The sequence below is a fragment of the Phacochoerus africanus genome, chromosome 2 (assembly GCF_016906955.1).
Source record: "Phacochoerus africanus isolate WHEZ1 chromosome 2, ROS_Pafr_v1, whole genome shotgun sequence".
Lineage (NCBI taxonomy): Eukaryota > Metazoa > Chordata > Mammalia > Artiodactyla > Suidae > Phacochoerus > Phacochoerus africanus.
Window position 1 is genome coordinate 93653404 of NC_062545.1, and position 24244 is coordinate 93677647.

The 24244-nt window shown below is 35.5% G+C and overlaps 2 pseudogenes; both read right to left on the reverse strand.

Moving 5' to 3' along the window:
* Window positions 1-8382: 8382 nt before the first annotated feature.
* LOC125121086 (olfactory receptor 5M3-like) lies at window positions 8383-9312 on the reverse strand (annotated as a pseudogene).
* Window positions 9313-19821: 10509 nt separating this feature from the next.
* LOC125120691 (olfactory receptor 1030-like) lies at window positions 19822-23625 on the reverse strand (annotated as a pseudogene).
* Window positions 23626-24244: the final 619 nt, after the last annotated feature.

The following is a 24244-nucleotide window of genomic DNA, read 5'->3' on the forward strand; positions in this document are numbered from 1 at the left end:
GCCCTTGAAATGGCAAAAAAAAAGAAGAAAGAAAACACTAGTTCTTTGCATTATGTTTATAGGAGATAAATCCATACATTTGTATTCATCGAATAATGAGAAATATTTATATCCCATCCAAACTCTTAGAGATACACAATGTAACTAGTAAAGTTAAACTATGAGAAACTGTGTGGGAAAGCATTCTATTACACGTATTCTAGCTACCACTTACTTTGCTTAAAAATGAGAGAAAGAGGAGTTCCCGTCATGGTGCAGTGATTAACAAATCCGACTAGGAAACATGAGGTTGCAGGTTCTATCCCTGGCCTTGCTCAGTGGGTTAAGGATCCAGCATTGCTGTGAGCTGTGGTGTAGGTCGCAGATGTGGCTCGGACCCTGCATTGCTGTGGCTCTGGTGTAGGCTGATGGCTAGAGCTCTGAGTTGACCCCTAGCCTGGGAACCTCCATATGCCACAGGAGCGGCCCTCAAAAGGCAAAAAAAAAAAAAAAAAAAAAAAAAAGACAAAAAAAATGAGAGAAAGAGAGAGAGGGCAAGGAAGAGAGAGATATTCCACCAGCATGAGCAAACATTTATATTCTGTAGAACAGAGAATGTAATTCCATCCAGCAAGAATCTTGTGATAGTTTTCAACAGGACAATGAATTTCTTGGAGCTGGGATCATGCTGTGCTCTTCAAAAGATAAATTCCAGGTGATTATTTCCAACACCCTATCTGAACCTCCAGGATTACATTTTGTGGAGCTTTGATTTGAAGGACCCTATCACTGGGAAGTAACAAGAAAGGATAAGAATGGGAAAGATGGTAAACATCATTGCCATAGGGAAAATAAATACTCTTATGCATAAAGGTAATATACTGTTCACCCCATTTGGAAAGAAAATTTTTCTCAGGAGAAAGCATAAAGCCACCAACCAAAGTAGATTAGACGGAGACTATATAACTCCAGAGTTGCAGGCTAATTAATGAAAAACTGAGGCATTAACTAATGGCATAAAAATTTAAGAATAATACAAGTTAAAATTATTGAAAATTGGATACCCCAGCAGGTGACTTCTATTGCATTTTTCAAGGATTAGCATTGAGGAATTTTTATGTGGAAAGTCAAATCTAATTGCACAGCACCAAGGATGATTTAGAAAAAAAAAAATGTGTGTGTGTGTGTGTGTGTGTGTGTGTGTGTGTGTGTGTGTATGTAGTACTTTTCAGAAGCTAAATATGAGAACACCTGAGTGGTGGTTATCTGGGTTATAGATAATGACGGTGAACTCATAGAAAGTAGTGTCAGGTCTGATCTTATGAAGTAAGAGGTCTGGAAAAAAGGGAAAGGCTTGGAGAACTTAGAAGCACTTAGAGGCTTTTTCTCACCAACTCCAGGCATAAATATATACCCAAAACTTCCCATACTGTACTTCTATGTATTTCAAATTCAGTTAGCAATAACTGTGGTTTATTTTCCTCCTAAGAGCAGGCATGAGGAAATATTAAATATTCCAGTAAAATATTTCTGTTTGTATCTTCAAAATTTATTTGTCTTGGTTGAATTCTGGCTCCACAATTCATTTTACAAACTTGGGCAGGTTTTATTCTCATTCATTTTGTTTTTAATTTATCCATGTCTTACTATGGTGTAACAATAAAAATAGAATCAATTTCATTGTGTGTTTGTGAGTATGAAAAGATATATTAAGCATGAATACACAATGAAAATACAAGGCATAACTATTATTAAATGCTCTCCTGGAAATTGTTGCTTGCATTATTACTTTGTAATAATTAAACAATCAAATATCTATGGAAAATTTACTTTTATATCTCCCTCTCTCTCTCTTTCTCTTGTTCATAACAAATACGCACAAACACACAGATAATATGTATGGTATAAGTAATTAATTGATGTTAATGTTAATTAATAAAGAATAACAGAAAATAAAAATCTATGATGCAACATTTATCTTCCAGTTCCAGATAGATGCATTTGTACACCAACCTCAGATCTAAGGGAGGTATTCCCATTAAGAATGTAGAATTGAAAATTTAATACTAAGAAGTTGTAAATGACATATACCAACAAAATGCGAACGTTGAAATCCACAAAAGAGGTTTTCCTTAAATGTTTGCCTTAGGAAAAAAAAGAAAGAAGCAATTAAGAGGCTTCCCCTTGAAATGACCCTGGGGAAATTATACCTCTAGAGGAAAAGTTAACTGCTGATTTTTGTGGGGTTTTGTAACAAACTTGCACAGTTTTATTTTTCCCCAATCTCAACTGATTTTGAAAGTGTCCTGGGATCAAATAAATAGTTGCTTTGGGTTTGCATCACACTAAACCCGGGGATAGCATTGCTCAACCTGCAAAGCCAGTCCTGTGTTCTGTGCTTCGTGGTCTGTGCCACTTTGCTTTTCTAGTGAAAGATAAAACAAGTATTTTCCCCTGTATCTGCTCCAACTTCCTCACTTTATAAACAAAGAAAACTATAAACTTAATCATAGCAACAACAAAGCATTGATTGAAGTTGGCATATGCCAGTCACTATGCTAATTTAATTCTTGAAACAACTTCCTGTAGTCATTATTCTTTCCATTTTACAGACAAGAAACTTAGAACCTTAGAGAGGTTTAGTGATTTGCTTAAGGTCACACTTTCCATGAATCAGAGACAAAATTATTTTTTAATGATTTTTATTTTTTCCATTATATTTGGTTTACAGTGTTCTGTCAATTTCCACTGTGCAGCAAAGTGACCCAGTCACTCACACACACACACATATATATATATATATATATATATACATTCTTTCTCTCACTTTGTCCTCCATCATGTTCCATCATAAGTGACTAGATATAGTTCCCTGTGCGATACAGCAGGATCTCATTGCTTGATTTCAAAGCTACCACAGCAGGATCAAACAACACATGGTTGTGTCTGTTTTTATAGCTGAGGGAGAGAGGCGAGGTCTTGCAATACACCTCCTGGCCTGCTGATAGGTTGGGGGCCTTTATTGCCCCTATTGGAGCAGGGTGAAATGTGGGACACATATCTTTTCTAGTAGGGATAGGAAGGAGTAGGCCAGGTTGCTCAAGGTCGGAAGGGGTCATTACAACGAAATGAGTGATGCTGATAATTCTTGACTTGAGTTTTCTCTCCTTGAAGAAGCCTTGGAGTCAAATTAATTGATAAGTGTGTCAATTTTGTACAATGGGAGATAATAAAATAACACTACTTTTGCCTACAGTTGACACACATAAAACTTGGAAAGATTAAAAGACATGGGACTAGTGAACTCAAATGCAAAGAAAATAAAGATCACAGCATTAATATAAAGCCAAGAAGGAGTTCCCACTGTGGTGAATTGGGTTAAGGATCCATCTGCAGTGACTCAGGTCTCTGTGGAGGTGCAGGTTACATCCCCGGCCTGTCACAATGGGTTAAAGATCCAGCATTGCCACAGGTCACAGTTGTGGCTCAGATTCAATCCCTGGCTTAGGAATTTCCACCTGCTATAGCTGCAGCCATAACAAAATAAATAAATAAATAAAGCAGAAGATAAATTATAATCATTAAATAAGAGAGAAAATGTCACTTGTTTTTTTGGTCTTTTCTAGGGCTCCACCCACAGCATATGGAGGTTCCCAGACTAGGGGTCTAATCAGAGTGGTAGCCACTGGCCTACACTACAGCCACAGCAACATGGGATCGGAGCCTCATCAGCAATCTACACCACAGCTCATGGCAATGTGGGATCCTTGATCCACTGAGCAAAGCCTGGGATGGAACACACAACTTCAGGGTTCCTAGTTGGATTTGTTAACCACTGAACCACAATGGGGACTCTGAGAAAATGTCACTTTTAACTAAAGGATGACATCCATAATGAAGATATAATAGTCAATATGTGTAATCAATGAATTACCTAGCATAAATTATATAAAGAGATAATATTTTAAATTAAAATTAAATTTGACTTTTTAATGTCTTAGATTTCTCAAAAGCAAACAGAAAAAAATAAGAATAAATATGCTGATAAATAAATAAATACAAAGAATAAATAAAAAATCATAGATGTTAAACATTATTATTATTTTTTATTATTCAATGAATTTATCACATCTGAGGTTGTACAATGATCACTACAATCCAATTTCACAGGATTTCCATCCCACAACCCAAGCACATCCCCCACTCCCCAAACTGTCTCCTCTGAGACCAAAAGTTTTTCAATGTCCAGGAGTCAGCATTTGTTCTACAAAGAATTTCTGTCTGTCCTTTTTTCAGATTCCACATGTCAGTGAAAGCATTTGATGTTGTTGTCTCATTGTATGGCTGATTTCACTTAGCCATCTAAATTTTTCAGAAAGCATGTAATACAACCATTGAATATTTTCCAAATTTACTATTGAAAAATACAGGAACTATAATGTTATTTAAAAGATGTCAAAGAGCACAAAGTTTTTAAGGAAATGAAGAGTACATTTTTAATTAATATTAAGTTATTAAAACAATTATTTATAAGCTAAAATATTTACTTTTATCATTCTTAGGTCTGAGAGTAAAAAATAGCTAAAATTAAAATTAAAGCATTATGTAGTACAAATTATGCATTTCAAAATATATGATATAGTCCAAATTAAATATATTATTAAATAATCATTATTACTAATTAAGAAAAAATGTAAATTCATCAATCAAGCATTGAACTTCAAGTGTTGGAAAAGACATATTCAAAGACAGTTAAAAATTAGATTCATAACATAGAAACAAAAACTGATAATAGAAAACTGTAGGGCTGATTTTTTAAATTAAAGCTGTAGTTCTAGAAGATATGCAGTTGGCCCATTTACACATTTGGACAATTACCAGCTAATGTATTTAACAAAAAGAGAAATTAAGAAAACATAATATTTTGAGTTTTATTCCTCACCCATAAAACCTATGGGCAGGTGTTCCAGATCATGGTCCAGTGTCTGTTCATGCTGTCACTTAGGGTCTCAAGTAATCAGCTCTCTGCAATAGTGGTTTACCAAGTCTACTTGAGCATCTATATCCAGCTTTCAGGTGTTGGAGATAGAACAGGAAAGCCATCTGTACTTAACCTCTTCAGTCTAGAAGTTTCACGTATAACTTGCATTCCATTGGTGAGATCTGTTCAATAATATCTAATTCTAGATAATAACATCTAATTGAATACCTAGATTCCAGAGCAAGGAGAATTTGCCTTGGAGCATCTCTTGCAAGCAACAACTCTGCCTCATGGAGAGAGAGAGATCTGTATTGAAAACAGATGCAGGGTTTGGGGTTAGTAGATTCAGACTGTTACATTTGGAATGGATAAACAATGGGTCGTACTATATAGCACAGGGAACTGTGTCCAGTCCTATAGGTTGAAACATGAAGAAAGATAGTATTAAAAAAAAAGAATATACATATATGTATGACTGGGTCATTTTGCTGTACAATAGAAATTTGAGAAATATTGTAAATCAACTATACTTTAATAATAAAAGAAAAGAAGCTCGGATAAACTAGGAGAAAAAAAGAAAATATTCCCAGAATCTGAAGACCTCTCACCACTTTTACTGCTCTATCTTAGCAACTATCTCTCTTGCCTGAATTACAGGCTCTTGTTCTTCTAAACTCCACTCTAAATTCAAAAACTAAAGTAGGCCTTTAAAAGGGAAATGACTCCTAATTCAATTCTGGGAGTTCCCATCGTGGCTCAGCAGTAACAAACCCAACTAGTATCCATGAGGATGTGGGTTCGATCCCTGGCCTCGCTTAGTAGGCTAAAGGTCTGGCGTTGCTGTGAGCTGTGGTGTAGGTCACAGACAAGGCTCAGATTTGGCATTGCTGAGGCTGTGATGGAGGCTGGGAGCTGTAGCTCCAATTCAACCCCTAGCCTGGGAACTTCCATATGTCGCAGTTTTGGCCCTAAGAAGAAAAAAAAAATAGCAAGTCGTATCATATTGCTTTTTAGTTTAGAACCTTCCTAGAGCTTCCCATTTTTCTCAAGGTAAAAGTCTTCCAGTGGCTCACAGGGTCTTAAATTATTGGCCACTAATCCTCTGTTATTCCTCTGATCTCATATTCCACTGATTTTCTCACTGCCCTGGACCTCAAACACAATGACTTCCACATTCCCTTGAAACAACTTTTGAATACTTGCATTATAAGGCCTTTGAAGCGATTATTCCATCTCCCTAGACCACTGCCCCTCATGCACCTCCATGGCTGATCTCTGAACCACCTCCATAAGGTTTTTGATCAATTATCATCTTCTCAATAAAATCTGTCTTCATTTTCATGCCTAAGCCAGAGTCACTCCTTTGCTCCTTTATCTTATGGTATTTTTCCCTAGATTTTTCCATAATATCACTAACATACTATATGATTTACTTATGTATTATTTTATTTGTTTATGTGTATTCCACACCATATGCTCCATGAGATAAAGGGTTTGTTTTCTTCTGTTCTGTTCGTTGATAACAAACAATTAATTCAGAGCCTGGTACATAATATTCACTCAGATGCTATTTGTTAGATGAGTGAGCAAATTAAGTAATTAAGCAGAAGGTTAAAATGCTGAGAAATAGACCAAAAGAAATATAAACAGCTTACGTATATTATCATTATTGACATTTTAAACTGAGTGGGGGTAGAGAGATTGCTTAATAAGTAACGATGATTAATGTTTTATGAGTTTTCTTGCTTCGGACAAAAAAATACATTCTAACTTAATTAAGTGGAAATGTTTTAAATCTGTATGCATTGCAAGGCCTTTTATGTAAGTGATGATGCCATTTTTTATTTTTTATAGTTATTTTTATTTTTTCCATTATAGCTGATTTTTCCAAATTAGTTAAAATAACGCTAGTGGTCATAACAACTTCTGAAATTGTCTATCTTTCAAATTCACCATGTTTTATAATCTATGGTCAGAATATAGCCAAATAGAGAAAAGAGTTCTTTTGTTGGAGAAGTAGGCAACTCGGAATTATACACATAAATGTGGAAAGGGAAAAAATGTAGTACAAGACAGAATATAATATTATAAAATTATAATTGATATAGTTATGTTGTTTATTTTATGTGACAACTAGTTTGCTCCTGAGAGATCCTCCTAAATGGAAATCTGGGGAAAGTGCTGATCAAGTTGATTCCTCTGAAATACACACACATAAAAACACAAAAATCCATATATACACCTTTGTACACACGTGTAACCTATACAATATATAAACTTGCATATATAATGCATGCCTAATTTTGCTTTATTTGTGAAAATCCAACTGTATTTTTTAAATGTTCTTACAAAATATTGGTAAATAAAAGTAAATGAACAGGACTTGAACCTCAACAAGAAAAGTTATAGATTTTGAGCATTCATAATCAAATTCAGCTATTTGTGCCTCAAATTTTTTCTTATCTTTTAAATAAAAATATGTTGAAAATGAGGCAAAAATAGTGTAAAACAACAAAATTCATGGCATCCATCATATTGATGATATGTTAATTTTAAAATCTGATATAAAATGTATCACAAGTAACAAATGCAAATGCTAGAATTACTAAGGGTTCAGTTAGTTTCTGCTACAACCAAACCCCATAAATATTTTCAAAAAATATAAGGGAAAAATGTATATTTCTACATTTTTCCCAAATTTTCTAAAAATAACTTGCTAAAATATATGTATGAAACCACATTCCAAACCAAAATATCAATGAGATTGTGTTATTACCTTCTGATGCTCATTATAAAATAAGACATTAATAGGATTTTAAGTGGATACCATCGGATATTAAGTATATTTACATATAAATAAGGTTTAATTAATTAGTATACATTTGAAAGTGCAAACACAACTAGCATACAGTTATATTAATTAGCTTTGCTTGCACAGAGTATATAACATGCTCTGCATAAATTCCACTGTCAGTCACATTTTCTGCAATTATGACAATGACTTATAGGGAAGTAATTGTCAATTTAAGCATTTAAAAATTATAACATGTATCTTGACCCAACACTTATTTTAGGTACAAGAAGAAACCATTGCAGTTCTTCTAACATCAGAATTTAAACATTGAGTTTATAAACTATTGAAAATCCATATTTTTTTTCTAGTCACACCTACTGAATTTGACATTGTGTGGAAGGGAGAAAGAGTAGATGAAACTGTCAGCATGTTTTCATCTTGTCAAATTTTATAGACGCAGAGGGTCTTGTTTACGATGTGCTTCTTTTCCCATTATTCTCTTTTCAAATGTATATTATCTTCATCTAGTCATGGAAAACATAAATAAAAAATGTCCTCAAATTATTCAAAAGAAGTGGTTAATTTCTACCCTATCTATTGAACTCATCATACATTTTAAATTTTGATGTTATCTAGTTAAAAATGTCCTACTGATTGCTTTGCTCACGGCATCCTTTACGTCTTTGTTCCTGAGACTGTATATCATAGGATTCAACATAGGAATAACTGTGGTGTAAAACACAGCCACCATTTTCCCTGTTCCACAGACTCTTCTGTTGGACTTCTGAGATACATAAAGAAGGGCATTCCATAAAATATGATGACAGCTGTCAAAGGGGACCCACAAGTTGAGAAGTCTTTCTTACTTCCTTCTGCTGAGCGCATTCTTAGGGTGGCAATAAGGATAAATATATAGGAGATGACAATGACTAATAAAGAGTAAGAGAATTTGAGATCTGCCAAAGTGCGCATGGTGTATTCTTTAATGAAGTTTCCTGCACAGGCAATTTTGATGAGCACTGGGTCTGCATAGTAGAAATGGTTAATCTCAATATTCCCACACAAGTACAAACCATGAGTCCACAAGGTTGAAATAAAACTAATAAAGGAGCCATATACATAAGGGAAAGAGATCAATTGATACAGATGGTCCTTGACATTCTGCTGCCATTGAGCAGAGGGTTACCAATGGCCATGTACCTGTCAAAGGCCATTACAGCCAGGATGAAGACTTCTACATGGGCAAAGGTGATGAAGAAAAAGCACTGTACTATACAACAAGGGTAGGAAATGGTTTTGGTCTCAGTTACCAAATTTTCCAGAATTTTAGGAGTGACATTAGAAGAGAACCACACATCTGCAAAACATAAGTGGCTAAGGAAGAAATACATGGGGCTATTGAGCTGGGGGCTGATTCTGATTAACATGATCATACCAATATTCCCAATCAGGGTGACAATGTACACCAGTAAGAAAACCACGAAGAAAGGAGTTTTAATTCAGGATGACTGGTAAATCCCAAAAGAATAAATTCAGTCATATCAATAAAATTGAGCATTTTCTTAAATGAGATGCAGATAGAGATGCATTTTATCTAATCAAATAAACAGAAATAAGAAGATGCATATACCAAATATAGCCATTCTCTGTTTATATCTTAACCCATTCTCTTTCAATTTCTCTGGTATTTTTTTCCTTTTTTTCTCTCCTCTCTTCTTTCTCACATATCTCCACTTAGCAGTATTTCTTTATCTATGTATATATGCATGAGGTTTTTTACAGGGAGCCGAGAAGGTACAAGGAGCCGAGGAAGGGAGCTTGCCTGAATGCTGCGATTCCGAGGACAGGCTCCTAATCAAGAACAGGGGCCTGTCTGAACAGTGCAATTCTGAGGGGAGATTCTTTTTTTTCTTTTTTTTTTAATTTTCCCACTGTACAGCAAGGGGATCAAGTTATCCTTACATGTATATATTGCAATTACATTTTTTCCCCACCCTTTCTTCTGTTGCAACATGAGTATCTAGACAAAGTTCTCAATGCTACTCAGCAGGATCTCCTTGTATATCTATTCTAAGTTGTGTCTGATAAGCCCAAACTCCCAATCCCTCCCACTCCCTCCCCCTCCCATCAGGCAGCCACAAGTCTCTTCTCCAAGTCCATGATTTTCTTTTCTGAGGAGATGTTCATTTGTGCTGGATATTAGATTCCAGTTATAAGTGATATCATATGGTATTTGTCTTTGTCTTTCTGGCTCACTTCACTCAGTATGAGATTCTCTAGTTCCATCCATGTTGCTGCAAATGGCATTATGTCATTCTTTTTATGGCTGAGTAGCATTCCATTGTGTATATATACCACCGCTTCCGAATCCAATCATCTGTCGATGGACATTTGGGTTGTTTCCATGTCCTGGCTATTGTAAATAGTGCTGCAATGAACATGCGGGTGCACGTGTCTCTTTTAGGCAGAGTTTTGTCTGGATAGATGCCCAAGAGTGGGATTGCGGGGTCATATGGTTGTTCTATGTATAGATTTCTAAGGTATCTCCAAACTGTTCTCCAGAGTGGCTGTACCAGTTTACATTCCCACCAACAGTGCAGGAGGGTTCTCTTTTCTCCACACCCCCTCCAGCACTTGTTATTTGTGGACTTATTAATGATGGCCATTCTGACTGGTGTGAAGTGGTCTCTCGTGGTAGTTTTGACTTGCATTTCTCTTATAATCAGTGATGTTGAGCATTTACTCATGTGTTTGCTGGCCATCTGTATATCTTCCTTGGAGAAATGTCTATTCAGGTCTTTTGCCCATTTCTCCATTGATTGATTGGCTTTTTTGCTGTTGGGTTGTATAAGTTGTTTATATATTCTAGAGATTAAGCCCTTGTCGGTTGTATCATTTGAAACTATTTTCTCCCATTCTGAATGTTGTATTTTTGGTTTCTTTTTCATTTCCTTTGCTGTGCAAAAGCTTTTCAGTTTGATGAGGTCCCATGGATTTATTTTTGCTCTAATTTCTATTGCTTTGGGAGACTGACCTGGGAAAATGTTCATGAGGTTGATGTCAGAGAGGGTTTTGCCTATGTTTTCTTCTAGGAGTTGGATGGTGTCCTGTCGTCTATTTAAGTCTTTCAGCCATTTGGAGTTGATTTTTGTGCATGGTGTGAGGGTGTGTTCTCGTTTCATTGCTTTGCATGCAGCTGTCCAGGTTTCCCAGCAATGCTTGCTGAATAGACTTTCTTTTTCCCATTTGATGTTCTTGCCTCCCTTGTCAAAGATGAATTGACCATAGGTGTCAGGGTTTATTTCCGGGTTCTCTATTCTGTTCCATTGGTCTGTCTGTCTGTTTTGATACCAGTACCACACTCTTTTGATGACTGTGGCTGTGTAGTATTTCTTGAAGTCTGGGAGGGTTATGCCTCCTGCTTGGTTTTTGTTTCTCAGGATTGCTTTGGCGACTCTGGGTCTTTTTGTTGTTCCATGTAAATGTTTGGATTGTTTGTTCTAGTTCTGTGAAGAATGTCCTGGGTAATTTGATAGGGATTGCATTGAATCTGTAGATTGCTTTGGGTAGTATGGCCATTTTTACAATACGGATTTTTCCAGTGCATGAACATGGAATATCTTTCCATTTCTTTACATCATCTTTGATTTCTTTGGTTAAAGTTTTATAGTTCTCGGCATTAGGTCCTTTACATGAGGGCAGATTCTTAAACAAGGAGATGTCAGCCTGTATGGCACAATTCCAAGGACAGACCCACGAAGACAATAAGGCTCACCTCCTGACATTGGTGGGGAACTGAATTTTCCAGGAAACAATTTCCATTTTGCATTACTGAGTGAGGATTGTTCCATGGATGACTTAGTCTTTTCTGTTATTCACTTGTTATTCAGTTTTCCTCAGTTTTTCCTGATTATTTGCTTATTATTCTTACTTTCCATTCTTATTTTCCTGTGGTGATTTGTGATTTAACAAACTTGCAACAATAATATAATAAGAATTTCATCATGAAAGACTTTACCCTTTTTAAATCAAACTTAGTTAAAAACATAGTGTTTATCTACTAACTAGTTATATAGTAAACTTTAGAGTTAGTATTTTAATGAGGTTCATAGAAGATAGACATATATTATTCATGAATCCTACCTGTGAGTTTTGTCCTTGATTTTAAAAGCTTTTAAGTGATAGCTAGTTAAGTTGGTTTATATTTTCTTATACAGTCTCCCTGCCATGACACTTTAAAGATAAGCACCAGTCTGAATACAAGATTTGTGAATGCCAAATTCTTGCATCTGTGACCTCTTTAACTTGTAAAGACGCGCTGGCCAAGGGATGATTTGTACTGAGTCTCCTCCTTTCCACATGAAATATTGTACCTAATTGCCCTTAAATTGTACTCACTAAATTTATGTTAAGATAAAATCTTAAAACATGATGTATTATACCTAATTGACCTTAAATCATACTCAGTAAATTTATGTTAAGATAAAGATCTTAGAACATGATGTATAGCTGCTATACCATGTAATAGTTAACCAATGTACTTTTAACACTGTGATGTTTTCTGTACTGAAAAGCTGTCTATATAGTCAACCACTTATGTCAATAAAATTTGAGCATCCTGGCACCCTGAAGGAAGGGACAAAAAGGCTGTCTCCATGTACATATGCTGATGCTCATCCATCTCCTTTGGGGAAATGTGTACATTCCCTGGCCACCGGAGCTGGCCTCTGGCAGTTTTTTTTTTTTTTAAAGTGATAAAATAATACAAAATTATAGAAAATAGTGACAGAACATTTTTTATCTAGTTCTACTTGTCTACATCAAAACTCCAGAAGGAGAATTTTTATTCTTGCTGTCTCCTAGAAAAGGAAAGAATTTTTACTACTGGCCCCAAATTTTAGAACGTGCATACGGTTTATTATTCACTAGATTTTAGAGTTAGAAAGTCTATACTATATATAAGAAATGATTTCAAAGCCGTTGGCAAAGAAATGTTATTCCATAATCAGAAAGTAAATTGCACTTCCTTGTATTATTCTTGCAAACTTGAAATGTATAAAACAAATGACTTCAGGAGTTCTCTTGTGTCTCAGCAGGTTTAGGATCCTACATTGTCCCTGCAGTGGTTTGGGTTGCTGCTGTGGTGTGGGTTCGATCCTTGGCCTAGGAACTTCCACACGCTGTGGGTTCGACCAAGAAACACATAACACTGTATGAGATGATTTAACATAAATGAATTATCCCTATTTGCAAAAAAGAAAAGTAAAACCTCTGAAAGCAACACATTTATTTAGCAATTGTTTTAAATTTTCAAAATCAACCCAAAGGAACCCTGAACCCTTGCCAGTCATTGTCCACATTACAAACAAGCCTAATAAGGATAAATTTAAGCATCACCTATTTTGGACTTTTAGAATCTTTTTAAGAATTCCCTTGTGTTTTGAAGCACTAACAAATTTTATGACAGTCTCTCTGCTTTCTTTCTTTCTGTCTTAGAACGTTGAATAAAAGAAGAACAATAGAATACCATTATTTTTCTATAATTATTTAAGCTTAAATTAATGACATTTATAAAATGTACAAGGAAGCTAAGGAAAAAAAAAAAAAATTAGGGTTAGGAGAAGTCATTTTTAGTGGTTGACCATATCAGATTAAGATGGTTAGCTATCTGGATTCTGGACCTTCTAGCACATTCTAATATGCTAGATTAAATATGTTGAGCTAGTTTTCCAGTAGTAATATTTTACTTACATTCTATTTATGTATGGACCATGGGCTTGCACGACTGAGGCTTTATATAGTTATCCTGTATTTGCCACCAAAGTACAAGTTAGAAAAACTTGATCACTTTTATATTTATTCATTCATTCAAGCAGTTAATACATTCCAGAAAAACCACTGGTTCTACTCTTACCCATAACAAGCTTTTATGACCATCCTGCTTCTTACCTGCAGATACATGTAACTTTTCCCACCCATTATCAGGTGAGATATGTTCTTCTCTCCTTATTCACTTGAATTTGCCACTTAGCTCCGCTGTTATACCTGTGATTCCCACTACTCATCTCTTGGTTGAAATTTATGTGATAAATATCAAAGACTGCAAAACTAATAGATGATTTCCATTTTTCTCTAGAATATTGGTGGTGACTGAGGTAACGTAAAAGGAGCTATACTATATTGGTTGCTTCTGCCAAATTGCCAAATATAAAGAGATGCTACCTCATTTAACTATGAATATGTAAAGGAGAGGAATAAAGGGTATTGCAAAATCTATTTGAATATCCACATATCTCTGAAGGGAGATTTATATGATTCATTTTGCCCTCTTTCAAATAATTATCCATTTTCCACACATTAAGGCAAGAAATCTGTTCATGTTATCAGGCTCTCTATAAAAACACCCTTCAGAACCATTTTTTACAGTTGTATTGGTACATTACCTTATATTTATAATGAAAATATTTAAAACCACTCTTTTGCTTATATGTCAAATGTAGTCAAGATATATAAAATTTTAAAAAATGGAAAATAATATTAGGTTTCAAGTCCTTAAATGTGGATTGTATTAGTAAGCCAAGCCACGTTAGCTACATTTCCAATTCTAATTTTAGTAGCTGTTTAATGACAAATGTGCACAGAGGATCAGCATGATATTCAAACAGGTGACCCTCTAATAAAATCCATCTATGTCTGCTACAGCACAGTCTGTACTTGGATATGTGTAACATAAACAGCTGCCACCCAGTTTGCCCAGGAATTTCTTGGCTTAGGAATGCAAGTTTTGCCCCTTCAGTCTTAGGCAAACCAAGACAATTGGTCACCCAAGAAAATGTCTGGGTCCTTTATTTAAACTCACAGTCTTACAGACATCCTCAGGGACATATTTGCAAGACGGAAGAAAATTGTAGCAGATCACATGGAGAGTCAAATTCTTTCCTCAGGCTGTCTTCATGTTAGACATAACTAGGGAGTCTCCTGGCAGCCCAGTGGTTAAAAGATTCAATGTTGTCATTGTTGGTAGTGCTAGTTTGAGCCCTGGGCAGAGAACTTCTGCATGCTGTAGGCATGGCCAAGAAAAAAGAGCAAACTCCAACCATTGGGATGACAAAGGAGGCAGGATAATGGAGAAAGGACCATATGGTTTCTAAGAAGCACAAGATCATTTAATATTTTGAAATCAAATAAATTCTTTGTCAGTCATTGTGTTTGAAGACATATGGTTGGTATCTTATACATGCTAGTGCTGTATTAAAGTTTAAGTCATTGACTTTATACATGTGTATGAGGGAAAGAGAGAGAAACCGAGACAGAAAGACAAAGATAGAGCAAGAGAAAGTGAGGCTGAGCCTTGCACTAAGAATCTTTAGTAAAGAAAAGAAAAATAATTATTGACTGCCACTTACTGACACTTTATGGGGAGGGTTCTCATTGTTTGTTAGGTAATATCGTATACATTTCTGCAACCATCACATAATTGCAGCTCTTGTATAGGGCATCAGGCCAAAGCCCCAACCACAACTGACAACCGTTACCATGGTGAAGACTCTCTAAGCTCACTTCCTAATAACGTTTCCCAGAACATGGTCCTCCTACTCAGAATGCCAAGGACTGCCTAGAAGGCTAGCACTTCAGACTGTTTTTTAAAAAATACACGGACTCCCTGTGCATGAACATATCTGAGCATGAAGAAAAAATGATCTTGGGAACATCTCACCTGTCATCATCCATGGGGGGTGCATAAGTATTTATAAGTGTTGGATCTCCCACTCTGGGACTTTCTCACCAGAGAATATAGACAGAAAGCTGAAGAGGTAATTAAAATGCTCCATATTGTGTCATCTGCGAAAGAAAATGAACCTTAAAAGTAACTCTCAGCAGAATTAAAATTTTTTAATAAATAAAAATAAATTAAAGGGCTAGAAGAACTTGATATTTTAATTTATTCTTTTTTAAATGTTTTCTTTGCATTCTGGAGAGAAACTGTGTTGCCTTTGTTTGGGGGGTGGGGAGGCAGTTCTTAGTTTCCCAGGTGATAATAATCACGTCCATATTGCATCAACCATGACATTCCAAATAATCTGTACTTAATGAGTGCAATTCCTTGTATTAATGAAGAAAGTCTCTTCCATTTTTCAGTAAGGGTTATAAAACTGATAATGAAAAGACACATGTCATATGCACATCATTGATGAATCCCAAATAGACTTCTTGTCTGAAACAATATACCTGCCTAAATCCCAAATTAACACTCAGATTAGAGTTGATAGCTTTGTTATCGTTAATGCTCTTTTGCTCTATTTTTAACTCTGTCACATAAGGAACTCATTCATAAATATTTTTATTGACAGAAAAAGATTTCTAATAGCTATTCTTCTCATGTTTACAGTTTCTACACATTTAGGAGAAAAAATTAACATGCTTGAGAAATATTATTTTAATTTTTATTGGAAGATAATTGTTTGTAAATTCAATGGGTTTAATTTTTAGTTCACAATCTCTGTATTGTAAGACATACTTTATTCCTCTAACTGAGCTTAATTGATATTTTAAGGGTCTATTTTCCAAAATGGAAAAAATTTAACTTATTCCCTCTCTGCTTTCTATAGGACTGCAACTGCATTCTAGAGAATGAGTGTACCCCATGGCACTGGAAAACATAACAATTAATTTTTATTATATTTTTCTTTTTATGGCCTTACCTGTGGCATATGGAAGTTCCCAGGGCAAAGGTCAAATTGGAGCTTCAGCTGCCAGCTTACACCACAGCCACAGGACAACACCAGGTCCTAGATGCATCTATGACTTAGCTTGTGGCAAAACTGGATCTTTAACCCACTGAGCAAGGCCAGGGATTGAACACATAGCCTCACATAGACAACATCAGGTCCTTAACCCACTGAGCCACAATGGGAATTCCAGGAAAATGGAAAAATTCTTGACCTTGAATTTATTTTCTATAAATTGTGACATGCATTTATTTATATATTTATTTACCCATTTACTGTGTGCCTAGAATAGAGTAAAAATTAAATAGATAATAATATAGTAGCTACTCTCATGGACTCTATGTTCCAATTATATATTGTCATTCTAATTGGATGAATTCTCCACCTTCAGAACTCTCTTCATTTTTCCAATTTTGTATACACCATACTGGACCACAAAAAGCCTCAGAAACCTGTGACCCTAATGTGTAGACATATGTTACAATTATTATTTTGGGAATGTGTTGCTTTCAATATTTAGTGAGAAGAAAGAATACAGGTCACCCTAATCCTAATACTTGAATTCTAAAAATTGAATATATTGAATGTTGTGACTAGCCTCAATTCCCAAGACTAAGGCAGAAAATTGGGTTAAAGTCACAGATTTTTCTGTTTCTCATGCAAACAGAGCCTGAAAACTTCTAGGTTATCCTCTGCCTTGTCTCTTCCTCCAAATTAAGATATTTTCTGAGCTGTTAATAAACTTGACTTTCTTATTTACCTTTTATTTCTGAGTCCCTTTCTTCTTTCTTCATATGTATGTAATATGTAATGGTATAGTATTAACTAACATTAACAAAATGGAATTATTAACAGTGATATCCTGTAAAGCAACACTATTCGGACCATCTGCCAGTCAACACATTTTTAATAAGTACTCACAAACCCTGAAGGCTACATTCCATTTTCTCCCAAGCATAACTATCAACATACTGTCAAGTTGCACTGCTGCTGGTGAAGCTGTTTTTAAGAAAGACATATTTAGTGAACTGATGATGAGAGGTTATTGATTATTATTAATTTAAAAAATAGTAGAACCTATATGGAAAAAGAATCTGAAAATGAATGAATATATGTATATGTATTACTGATTCACATTGCTGTACATCTGAAATGTACACAACTTTCTAAGTCATCAGGAATCCAATAACATGTATTTTAAAAAAGAACAAATTATTTCTTAAGACATAAAAAGTCAAAAGAGAAAACAGTGATAGTCATTACAAGTGAAATGCTGCTTTAAGATAACATTGTCTTATCTTTCATAAAGCAATGTAGACGCGAGAGGAAACACCATAGTATTGGACCACTACTTAGAATACCAGGCATAGCCCTCTGCTAAGTGCTGTTTCTCTTACCCCTCATAGTAATTCAACCTGTAATCCCAAAGAGGTATGTTTCTATATCCAATATTTAGAGGTTTGGATAATGTGTTTCTCAGTTCATCCAAGTAACTTGATTCTAACTCCTTGATTCTTGAGTTTGCTGTTACTCACACCAGATGATTTTGCACTTATGAAAAATCCTGACATGACAATAGCCTATGAAAACAATGGGTCCTTTCCTCATACAGATAATAACTAATTATTTGCCTTTACTGCTAAGAAATTTTAAGAAATAAGGCCAAAAAATAGAGGAACTAAGTAAGAAAATTATAGTGCACGCTTGTTCTTCATAGATTTAAAATTGGTGACTTTGACCATTTCCTCACAACCTCAAAAGATGAAGGTGTGTTGTAATTTGGCTGAGGCCACATTAGAATGCCAGGTACTAGGATGGTGAGGGAAATGGGTGGAAGATAAGAATTGTACTAAGTCTTTTATTTGCCTATGAGTGAGCCTTACTCCAAATGTTGGCATCAAAACACAACTGAACACAAAGGCCATGTTTCATAAAGTAACTTCAGTCAAATGAAGGTTAAAAATGGTTGTGTTTTTTTTTTATTATTATTTCAAAAAGGTCGTTGAACACCAAAGAAAATTTAGGAATTTTGCACCACTATCCTACCCAAAGGAGACACAATCTTCTATACAATCTTGATTTTTAAAACAGTTGCATACATTGAGTAAACACATCCATGAAAGCATTTATATGATGCTTCAAGAAAAAATCTTGTTGTAACACTGAGCCTCTGGAAAAAAAATTTTCATGTGGCAGAATATGTTCAATGAGATTCCACTCTACAACATTTATGGAGTAACCTGTATCAGGTATCCACTTTCCTCCCATCATCTGTGAAATAAACTGTTAGTAATTTCAAGTGTTGGACATCATTGAAAGTGAATTAGGGAGTTGTTACTTAAATGAATAAGGGGTGAAGGTGAGATATTTTTAAAAAGTGTGGTGGAGATGGCTATTTACCATCAGAATGGAGCTAGAACCTTCCTCTTTTAGCCTAATACACTGTGTCCTGGGATTGACATTCCCAGAAACTCTTGCAGGGAGTTTTGAACATATGATTAAGTTTGGACCCAAGAGATATGAGATAACATCTCATATAGAACATTTGAAATGTGTGATAATCATTTGAACATGAAGACTGGCTTCCTGGCAGCATATTGTATCATAAAGTAACCTTAAGAATGTAAGACTTGGAGTTCCTGACGTGGCTCAGTGGTTAACGAATCCAGCTAGGAACCATGAGTTGCAGGTTCGATCCCTGGCCTCGCTCAGTGGGTTAAGGATCTGTCATTGCCGTGAGCTGTGGTGTAGGTTGCAGACGAGGCTCGGATCCTTTGTTGCTGTGGCTATGGCATAGGCCAGCGGCTACAGCTCTGATTAGATCCCTAGCCTGGGAACCTCCATATGCTGCAGGTGCGGCCCAAGAAAATGGCAAAAAGACAAAAAAAAAAGAAAAAAAAAGAATATAAGCCTTGTTTCACTGTAAACCAGCTATAATGGAAAAAAATAAAAATCATTATAAATTTAAAAAACAGAATGTAAGCCATTAACGTAAAGTAAGCTATAAGGAAGAGACCAAACTTAATAACGCTAGCATATAAAGTGGACACTTAACCTCCAGGATTGCTTCAACTGACATTAAAACAAAACAAAGAAAATCCAGATTTGCCGAAGGCACTATTTTTTCACTAGGAATTGATACTAATTGATACAGAAATGTGAATGAATTGTCCTATTCTTCCCATTTTCAACCACTGTTTTTAGGGTTGGTAATCTAGTCAGCTACCTAACATAGAGCATTAGAAAAGTATGGCACATAACTAGCTTAAAATGAGATATTTACTTCAATCATCTCATGTCTAACTCTATCTAGAAATGTTTTCCTTGACAGTAGTATTTTATTTCCCCAATTTTTGTTTCCCTATTGCTTTTCTCAATGCCTCTTTCACATCCTTGTTCCTGAGGCCGTAGATCATGGGATTCCACATAGGGATCACTGTGGTATAAAACACAGCCACCATTTTGCCCTCTCCACAGACTCCTCTGTGGGGCGTCTCAGGTGCATGCAGATGAGGGTTCCTTAGAAGATTGTGACCACTGTCAGGTGCAAGCCACATGCGGAAAAAGCTTTTTCTCTCCCTTCTGCAGAATGGCTTCGGAGGACAGCGATGAGGATGAACATGTAGGACATGAGAATGATCAGGAGGGACTGGACATTGCTGTAGCCAGCTATTATGCACATCCATAACTCTTTGTTGTAGGTGTCAGAACATGCCAGCTTGATAAGAGGTGGATCAGCAAAGTAGAAATTATTAATTTCATTATCTCCACAGAAAGAGAGGTTGTAGGTCCTCGAGGTTTCCATCATGCTAAGGAGGAAGCCATAGACATAAGGGATAATGACCAGGTGGACACAGACCCTCTGGAACTTCTTGCTACTGTAGAGCAGAGGACTGTAGGTAGTCATGTAGTGGTCATATGCCATCACAGCTAGCATGCAGTGCTCTGTAAGGACCACAGCAATGTCTGCATAGCACTGCACCAGGCAGCCTGCATAGGAGATGGTCTTCTTCTCTGATAAGAAATTTTCTAGCATTTTGGGAGTGACATTTGTGGAGAAACACAAATCTAGAACAGACAAACTTGAGAGAAAAAAGTACATGGGAGTGTGAAGTCGAGCATCAATTCTGATTAAAACAATCATGCCCAGGTTTCCTATCACAGTGACTAGGTAGACCACAAGGAACAAAAAAAAGAAAGCAACTTTCAACTCTGGATGGCTCGTCAGGCCCAAGAGAAGAAATTCTGTCACTTCAGTGTAGTTTCTTTGGAATATTTCTTTGTCTCATCTGTAAAGTGCTGGTTGATTATCTAAGGAGAAATAGAAAAAGTTTATTTTTGTTTCTTTAAAAACAAAACAAAACAAAACAAAACAAAAACACTGAATCTGTGGATAAAAGTTATACAAGGTTAGATGTAAAAAAATCCAAAGGGCTTTAGTTATGTTATCCCAGTATTGTTCCCATAATTAGATATTAAGAGATATACCATAAAGCAAGTCTAAAAGTTTTTCAACAAATGATTTTCATTTATGTTGTTTTTGTAATTACAGAACAGTCAAGTTGGAGACTAAAGACAAAACTGTAAGATTAAGTATCCTGATACTCTGGGAAATTTTAAAATATCTAGGTAGCTTATATGTCAAAGAAAAAAAAACATAGTATAAACTTAATTTTTCCATCTATGTTCTTTCATATATACACATATATACATAAAGACCATGAAGATAACACAGGTAAAGTTCATTCGGAACACTGAGAAATTGAATCCCAGGGAGACTAAGATTTGTCAGAACTTCATCTCGTATTTCCCAATTCAATGATCTACAGATGTGTTACATCTCTCACTAAGTCTGACTCATTTTCTGGAAGCCCACAAGAAGTTTAATTGTTTATTTGTTGTGATGATTGATGGTCATGGTAGCGGTGGTGGCAGAGTGTCATTAGTGTTTGTGGTGTTAAGGGAGAATTCCACATTTAGAGAGGGGAGGGTTATCTATGTATATATTGAATAACCAACTATTAAGACAAGCATAGTAATGAACATCCTGAAAAAGTTGCTGTAGAATCATAGGGAAACAAGTGATCTGAGAGTTCGTAGCCTTCAGAAAAAATGAGAAGTGGTGGGTAATATAATTCAAAGATATGAGATTAAAAGTGCCATCAAAATTCAAAGTGCATAACTGGAAAAATTTACTGTATCCTCAACCAACTCTCTTAACATTCTCCTCACCTATTTTCTGGCTCTATACAGAGAGCACTCTTTCCTCTGTAGGGAGTTTCCTATCAGATATCAAGACTTACTATAAAACTGCAGTATGGATTCAGGACAATGCATTACTGACACACAGTTGAGAAAAAAAGTGACCAACATAGTGGAAAATAAAGTCCACAAATAGAAGTAACACACATAAGTAAAGTGATACATGATGCCAGTGAAATTTCAGATCAGCATTTAAAAAAAGGAACTTTTCAGTAATTGCTACATGGCTTAACCGGTTACTTAAATGAGAAAAAAATAAATTGTATCCTTAGTTACAAAAATAAGTTATAATGCAAGGTATAGGTTTAATGCATATTTCTTATATTTTTGACTTTATAATTTATAAAAATGGTATGCATTTTATTGAATTTATCACAATTTTTTTGTCTTTTTTCCTTTTCTAGGGCTGCTCCCATGGAATATGGAGGTTCCCAGGCTAGGGGTCTAATCAGAGCTGTTGCCCCTGGCCTATGCCAGAGCCACAGCAACATGGGATCTGAGCTGAGTCTGCGACCTACACCACAGCTCAAGGCAATGCCAGATCCTTAACCCACTGTGCAGGCCAGGGATCAAACCCTCAACCTCATGGTTCTTAGTCGGATTTGTTAACCACTGAGCCACAATGAAAACTCCTATCACAAGTTATTTTAAATATATAATCAAAATAAGATAAAATATTATGTCAGTATATCTCCAAATTTCAGTTTATGAACAAATTGCTGTATACTGAGTCACATAAAAATAAATTGACATGGAAATGCCCCTTTTCTGTGGAACAATTTTGACATTAAGAAATTTTATTATCAGAGAACTTGAGGCTGTATAAAACTTTTCCTACCTTCTGACCATCATAAAATGTCAATGTGAGTAGCACATCATTTTTCACCAGCTCAAAGAATGTAAATAAAATTAATAGACTTGTTTAATTTTATGCTTGAAGGTTTACATTACAATGACAAAAATAACATTTGTTGGGTTCTTATAGCCCATGCACCATACTAACATACTTTTCTTCTAATATTTACTTAAGTCCAATAACCTTATGAAATAGATATTATATTAAATCATTTTATGTAAAGAAATGCATAGCATTTACTGGGCCCTCTGATTTCAAATCTTGGTGTTATCAGCTATTGCACCCATCTTATTAACATTAAAGTTATAGTTCACAAAACATTTTAACTTATTGTGTAAAATCCTGTTAGCTCTGAATTCATTTATCTATACCTGCTTATGCACCTTTCAAATTCCAGACATGACACTGGATAGAAGAAAGATGGTGGAGAAGACAAAGGCAATAGGTTCAGTTAGGTCCGTAATTAAGTCCAGAAAACTTAACACTGTGACCCTGGCTCACCTCTCAGACAGAGAACTAGGAGAGGAATCAAATATGATAGTACCTAGTTTAGTGTCCTTCTTTTGTGACATGCTACCCTCTCATCACTCCCTCTCAGTGGGATAGACTGCTTGGGAAAATGTTAAAATTTGATTTGTTCAACTCTATCACCTCCCTTGTCTCCATCAGTGATTACATTATAGGCTACTATAAGAAAGAAATATGAATAAAATAGAATTCTCAACTAAAGTTCCTTGGAAATACAGAAGATAGGGACAGACATTCTAACAAAAATAAAAGACGGAGGAAGAAGAAAAGATAACAGTGTCCTGTTTAAAAATAGGAAGATAATTGGGGCTTGTGAAAACCTAGGGCAGTGGCTTAGAGCTCATGATTAAATCAGTAAAAAAGCGAAAGGCCATTGCTGTCATCCCCCCAACTGTTTTTACCTGTTCTGCCCCAGGAAGCAACTTCTTTAGATTAATCCTTAATCCTAGCATTTGAAGAGTTTGCAGTTTTGGGTCCAGGCATGCTCACTGGTCATAGTGCCGCCATGGAAATTTTCGTGTAGTGAACAACTCCCCTACTCATTAACTATATTTTAATCCTAGAATTGTGGGTCTATGGCACACAGAGACTTACTATTATCAGACTTCTCCAACCCCACAGTGAGATTGTGTCAGCACTGTTGCTGAGAATCAACACCACTAAGAGCCAAACATTTTCATTATTTTTTTGTGGTCAAGTGACCTATTATGGCGCAACTTGGCACAAAATTTTCACCATTTACTGTTCTTGAGTTCTTTGACTGACACATTTATGTCTTTGCGTACTTTTAGACTGACTCATATTTCAAATATCTTTGTTGAAAAAAAAAGACCAATATTCTGAAAAAAACTTTTTCCCTGTAGCACAAGTATGACTTGTGAAAAATCAGCTCCTTAATAGAAACAAGACATTGGGAAAGAATCCAGCATTTTATAAATCACCAGAATCATTAAGGATTAGAGATGTCCTAATAAACAACAACCCTCTTAGCTACATATACTGAAACTAACATTTCCATATGTTAACAGTCACAAAATTCTTGTTTTGAGCATATACTTCTACTCTTGGAGTAGGAAAATTTAAATTATTAATAAACTACAAAGACCTAAATTTCC